We start from the raw sequence: 7,406 nt of genomic DNA, 5'->3' as shown, positions 1-7,406 counted from the left end.
CACATACACACACATACACACATATATACATACACACACATACACACATACACACATACACACACATACACACATACACACACATACACACACATACATACACAATACGTACACATACACACATACACACACATACACACATACACACATACACACACATACACACATACACACACATACACACATACACACACATACACACACATACATACACAATACGTACACATACACACATACACACACATACACACATACACACACATACACACATATATACATACACACACGTACACACATACACACATATACACCCATACACACACACATATACACACATACACACACATACACACATACACACACACACGTACATACATACACACACATACACACATCCACACACACACGTACATACATACACACACATACAGATACACACACACACACATACATACACAATATGTACACATACACACATACACATACATACACACACATACACACACACATACACACATACACACACACACACATACACACATATACACACATACACACATACACACATCCACACACACGTACATACATACACACACATACAGATACACACACACACACACATACAACCTACTGAATCCATCTAGCTTTACTGTCTTCCAGATAACAGGCACTCTGTAAGTCTTCCATCAATCTCCCAGAGCACAAGAGTCACTTGAGTCCTCTTATGTCAGGCCGTTCTGTGCTGAGCCTTCTGCTTTTGGTCCGTCGTCAGTCTCGTCTTCCTCAGTCCATACCTAAACCTACAGCCTGCAGGTTCCTCACAGCCTTTCCGTTCTGGTCGATGTGCAACAACAGCAGATTGCGTCATTCTCCTTATTTTCGGTGCAAGTTGTCCCACTGCTCACCTCCAGCACAGTAGAGTCTGACATGTTCTGCCAGGGCATCATTGATTGCAGTGGTCGTGTGGGTGGGAGACTTCACAGTCCCTTGATTTCTTGCCTCCGAAGATAGTGAACTTCACACCACCTCAGTCCGACACAGTCACAGTGTGCTAAGGCTTGTTACCCATCATATTCCTACTGGAAATCTTCAATTCTAGTACTGTGTGACAGTGTCCAGTGTCCTCAGTTTTTACTTTTACCTATATACATGGGCCATTTTCAGTTTTCAGCTTCCTTGATTATTTGAAGCATTTGACAGCATTTCTCATAAAATTATCAATCAATCAATCAATCATCATCCACCTACCCACTTTTCTATTTTTTTATAATCCTAATTCTGTTCTATTCTAGTGCTATTTTGACCTTGCATCTTTGACCTACATTGGATAGCAAAATGCATTTCTAGTATCTTCTTTTGGGTGTACCATGCGCTCCCCAAACTTCACTCATCTCGCTCACACCCCCTTTATCTTCCCTTCTTAGTGGGGTCTTCCTCCAGGCTTCTTGCTCTTTTCACGGTTCAATCATCCTCTCATCCTCGTCAGGAACCTGTGACTCACCCGAATCCCTCCTACTCCTCCCCCTCTGCCTATTTGAATAATCACAAAAATTCTATGCCTAAGTAGTTTGAGTCAGCGTCCTATTTCCTACTTGATACTGCTTTCCTCATTCATTACTCATTATTTCTTCCATCGAAGTATTACAATAGCCTCCTACATTTGTTTACCTCCCACCAATCTCACTTACTCATTCTTTTTCTTTCTTTCTTTTTTTTTTTACTCATTATTTTTCATGAGAAAATTACAATAACCTCTGCCTTCCTTTTATCCTGCCTTCGTCTTTTACCTGTCACTGCCATGATTTGTCTAAGGGACAATAAATCCCAACCAGAAGCTTTTCATAGCCCATCTACTTTCTGCGAGACAGAGTTCAAGGCCCGAAGAAACACATACACATAGCATATACCACCAGTGTGTCAATCCTGGGGCTCATTTCTAGGAATATCAAACTGGGTGTCACTCCATCTAAACGACTTCATTCTCCTAAACTACACTCTCAGAATTTGTAAAATTGTGCTATGGCAAAAACTATCCTAACGGCTCTCACTTGCATATACTCCCTTCTACCTGACAAGCCATTTGCCAGATGGCTTCACAATTGCAACCATGTTATTTTTCATTCATTATCCTTGTTAACTAGTTAGTTAGCTTTTCCAAAAATGAATTCATTAATTACCCAGCTACTTAACAAAAGGTGGACACTGTGCGGAGGTCTCAGCAGTGTGACTTTTATGTTGTGGGGCCAATTGGTGCTTCAGTTCAAAACACTCCAAATATTGCTGGTCATTATTTATAGCATGTATCTTTAAATCTCAGGACTGCTACTAAGGGGATGAGAGCTGTCCTCTCGGCCCACACCGATATCCAGCGTCTAGCATAGCACTCAGCACAAATAAATAGGTAGGGAAGGAACAAGATCTGAATCAATGAAACCGTACGATTTATGATTTTTCGCAGTCTCTATTACTGTAACTGTTTCAAATTTGCAACAAAATAGATAGACCTTGCTGCTATTTTATTTATACTCTGTCAATATTGAGGGTATTCCAAAGATACTGATCTCTAAACTCTGTCCACAGCCACTTCTTAGAATCCCAGCCTCTTTCCAACCAAATGTTTCCTCCTCATTCTCCATCGTGTACTTGCTCAACAATGGAGGCTCAGGACTCTGCTGCCATGCAGCTGTCAGTGTGTGCGATACAGCACGTATCATCCTGGTGTATGTGAGCCCCTTACAGCTATGGGCTCTTGTCTCCAGGTCTGGCACAGACCGACACTTAGACTCTGCTGTTGTGCTAAGTGCCGGCATACCAGCTCCCACATTTGATTGGTCAGAGGAAGCTTTATCAGGCAGGTTAGCGTAGCAGAAAGCCAGAGATGTTAAGGACTTGCCAAGGTTAAAATAAGTTAATATGCTAATAATTAAATCAGGACTATGTTAATAATTGGTAGAGCTACGTTCAGCTCAGGCTTACTTTGAGAACAAATACTGCCATGCTTGCCTACTTTACTCATCTTTGTATCCCCAACAGCAAAGCAGTATCTTGCTCATAATCAACACCAAACAGACCATAAATTCAACTTGAATCAAGAGGTACTGTCATCTCCGCTGAAGTTCACTAGCTTTGTGGGATAAATTATCTCTCCATGCATTGTTACCGCATATTACCAAAGGTACATCATTCCTTGTGATGTTCCCCAGCTCAGAATTTCCTGCTGCGGTTATCCATGAAGGAAAACAAGTTCTGTGTTGCAAGGAATGCCTGGTTACCTTCTCCATTACTTTCTATGTGACTCTCATTTTTGTGACCTATACAAGGAAGCTACAGACATCCTAGGTGTTTTTTAAGGTTCAGGTTATTCTAAACATGTGAAAGTCTGTTATTGTGTGAGTAGATGGATTACAGGCACATTCCTTAAATACTAGGGAATTAACAATGGCCAACAGAAGTGAAAGGATTTCCAAGCACCTGTTCTCTAACAGTGGCTTTATAAGGACTCTGCCTCACATCTCATTTTGTAGCATTGAGATTACAGATGTGCGCTACGCTAAGTTACATTATTTCTCGTGATTCAGACTAAGGACATCACGCTTGTATGACAAGGCACCCCACTGAGCCAGCTCCCAAACTTCCACTTTTTTGTTTGTTTGTTTGTTTTGTTTTTGTTTTTTGAGACAGGGTTTCTCTGTGTAGCCTTGGCCATCCTGGACTCACTTTGTAGACCAGGCTGGCCTTGAACTCACAGTGATCTGCCTGCCTCTGCCTCCCGAGTGCTGGGATTAAAGGTGTGCGCCACCACGCCCGGCCACATTTTCTTTTTAATCTGAAACTATGTTGCACTTCTGGAAGTTGAAAAGGAATAGATAGATATATCTCCCTTATAAAGCCACTTTGATAAAGAGAAGGGTTTCTTCAAGCTCAGTCTTGGAGGCTCTGGTCTAAGGTGGACTGTCTTATTCCTTTGGCCTGTGATAAGAAAGCACATGCAGGTGGGGAGTGTGCTCATGCAGGGAAGCTGCTGGTCTCATGTTCTGAATGAGAAAAGAAAAGAAAAGAAAAGAAAAGAAAGAAAAAAGAGTTGAAGAACAGAGTAGTGGCAGCAATTCTTTCTGAGGCATATACCCAAAGACTTAGAGCCCTCCGATTAGGCCCGCCTCTTAAAGATCCCGCTACCTGCCACCCCGAGGCTAGCAACTGCAGATTTGACATGGGACTTTGGAGAACATTCCAAATGCAGGCAAAAGCCGGTTGTGTGTCTAGGAACTTGTGCTGGTAATGCCTTTCTTCTGCCTTGTCAGAAAGACCGAATGAGACCTCAAGAGAAGTAAGTACTTTGTCAGAGTGGTTGGCACACACACCTCTTTGGTAAATATTTAAGGAACCTGAATCACTTATTTGCCCAGTTTCTCCTAGAATAATAAACACTGAGAGACTTTTAAAAATTCCCGAATCTCCTGGCAGTGGTGGCTCATGCCTGCAATCCCAGCACTCAGGGCGCAGATCTTTGTGGATTTGAGGCCAGCCTGGTCTACAGAACTAGTTTCAGGACATCCAAGTCTACACAGATAAACCCTGTCTCTGAAAAAAAAAAAAAAAAAGAAGACTAAAACAGAAAATTACTGTGTCCTTTAAAGCTTAACGCCCCTTTATTAAAAATGTGTATTGTTAGAGACTCAATGTGATTTTTTTTTTTTTCAACAGAGGTATGCAGAGGTAAAGATTATAAAGGTTTGAGAGCAAAAGTAAATGGCATCTCAAATTATTACATTTGAGACTGATATTCTTTTTAAAGATTATTTGAAAGAAGTGTGTATTCCTGAGCTCTTTGAAGGGGCATGCTGCTTTAGTGATTACTGCTATGCACAGGGCTCAAGCCGGAAGTGTTAATAACGCAGCTGGCAATATTGACACTTAATCTTGAGTAGTAAGCGTTAAATCTCTTAAAAATGAATTAAAGAATTTTATTAATATTACAGGTCACAAAAAAAAATCAATCAGTTTAATCTCATGAATATGAACGCAATGAGCCAGCATATCACACAGCATGTGCAGATATAGATTAAATTGCAACTTTACCCATTTTATGCTCTTTTTCTAAAAGGACTTAAGATAGTATATAATATACACATGGTTTACTTGTGAAATGAGAGCAACACAAATAAACCAGTAAGACTTTTTTAAATTTTTTTAAGCAATCTGGTCTTTCAGACTTTGGAACGCTGGCTTGCTTTATTTTGGGAGAAATAGAATGGACTTCCACACACTCACCCTGTTGCCATAGAATACTCTTAGGAACCCAGAGCTGCCTCGCCTATGGCTTCTGAGACAAGAAGGCGTGAGAGGGTTGATCCGGCTCCCTTGGCTCCCTGTGCTATTACAGTCCCACGGAGGCAACCCTAAGTGATTGTTGTTCTAGAATAGCTCTCTATTGCGGAAGCAGAAGAACCGACTGAGAGCAAATGGCCACCTCACTGCTGACTTACTGTAGTAAGTGACCTTCCAAAGAAAGACTCTTTCTTATTCCGGCAATTTTCTTCTTTCACTGAAAAGTGGCAGAATTTAATATTTTTAACTCATTACCTCAGACATTTATTTAAGAACCATTAACTAACTAATTAGAAGATGCTGAAGAGTAGGCAACAGAGAAGTTTGACCTTCACACGTGAGGACTGGGTAGGAGTGCAGATGTCAACAGATGTTTAAAATAAATTAGCCAGAGCTCTGAAAACAAGGTGGCATTGCATACAGGAGGCCTCAGCTCTCAAACAAAAGGATAACGTAAGGAATAAGAGCTGCTGTGAAATCAGAGCTCACCTGAAGGGAGCACATAGACAGCTAGCTCAGTCCCTGCCTGGGTTTGCAGCACGCTGGCAGAGAGGCAAGTTGGAGCTAGATTGGCTTAATGAGGACATGCTAAGGAAGTCTGGATCCCGAAGTCAGTTCAGAATAATTGGATGAATTCAGTAGGCTCACAACTGAACTTTAGAAATACTTCTCCAACATGGACAGTGTAGGAAAACATGCAGGAGTTGGGGGGAGTCAGAAAACGGGAAACAATGTAAATCTTAGACAAAAACAACAGCTGAGGGGGTGGAGATGTGTCAGAATGGATGACACTGCAGCAAAGTAACTGCAGTTTATTCATTGGTACAATTCCAAAGAAAGCGCTACCCTTTAGCTGTAGTGCCCTCATCCTTACACTGCTGTGTCATTTACGTCATCCTGGTCAAAACTCATGTGGCGTCACCCAGAAGAAACACACTTCCCATTTGTTCTTTCTGGCTATTGTCTCATTCCCTTTGCTCTTGCCAACTTTATCAATTATGATTCTAAAAACGAAAATCTAGATATGGAAGAACGTTGGTTCTTATCTCTTATTGAATTTTAATAGGCACCAGAGATGCAAGGCCACAAACAAACAAACAAACAAACAAAAAACAAAACAAAACAAAACAAAAAACCAACCAACCAAACAAAAAACAACCAAGTATTATTATGCTCTTATTATTTGACCAAGAAACTCAAACTGGGTTTAATATTAATGACTAAAAATAAATAATCAAAAATGAAGAGGTATGAAGTGCTGAGGAAGATAATGACCTTGCAGTCAACTCTGAAAAGCAATCTAGATATTGCATGTCCTTTTTCAGGTGTTACAGTGATTTCAGAAATGAAGGAGCTAATGACTCAACGTGGACAAACACTGATGATAATTTGTGGGGTCCTTGCAGAGAGTCTCCTTACCATTTCCTCCAATTTAGGTTTATTTAATGAATTTTTGTAACAAAAATATTTTGAAGATGTTTAGCAATATTTTTCATGGTAACTATCTGTAACAGGGAAATTAGATTCATTTAAGTTTTACCAAATCATATGATTGACTCATCGAGCCTCTGGGCGCTTGGGCCTGCGGAATTCATAAAATAAGTTTGCATTATATTATCTTGTCTTTTCCTGTAGAAAACTTTTCACATTAAGGATACAGCCAGACTCAGTTTAAGATGATAAAAGTAGTTCATTAGTATCTTCCATCTCAGCAGTTTAGTTAGATGGCAGGTAAGCCTTTTGTATGTCAAATAGCCACTAACATACTAGAAGAAACCATTTTATTTTCTCTAATTGTTTATGCTCCAACTTGTTTCCAATTATGTGATGTGAGATTTGATATATCAATATGCTATTACTTAGCCATAAAAACCATATATTTCTCAAGAAAAATTGAACCTAAAAGAGTTGTCCTCAAAAGAAAAAAACAAACAAGAGTTGTCCTCAGGAATGAATTAAGATAGAATTGCATTTCTTCTCTAAAGGGATGATCCGTTGCCATTGCTTAGGTCAACAAGGCTTCTGGGAAAACTCAAAATGAAAGTTGGCTTAATTGGGACAGAGTACAGAACTCAGTG

Source organism: Acomys russatus, chromosome 31 (assembly GCF_903995435.1).
Source record: "Acomys russatus chromosome 31, mAcoRus1.1, whole genome shotgun sequence".
NCBI classification, from domain to species: domain Eukaryota; kingdom Metazoa; phylum Chordata; class Mammalia; order Rodentia; family Muridae; genus Acomys; species Acomys russatus.
Note: the sequence above shows the minus strand (reverse complement) of the source record.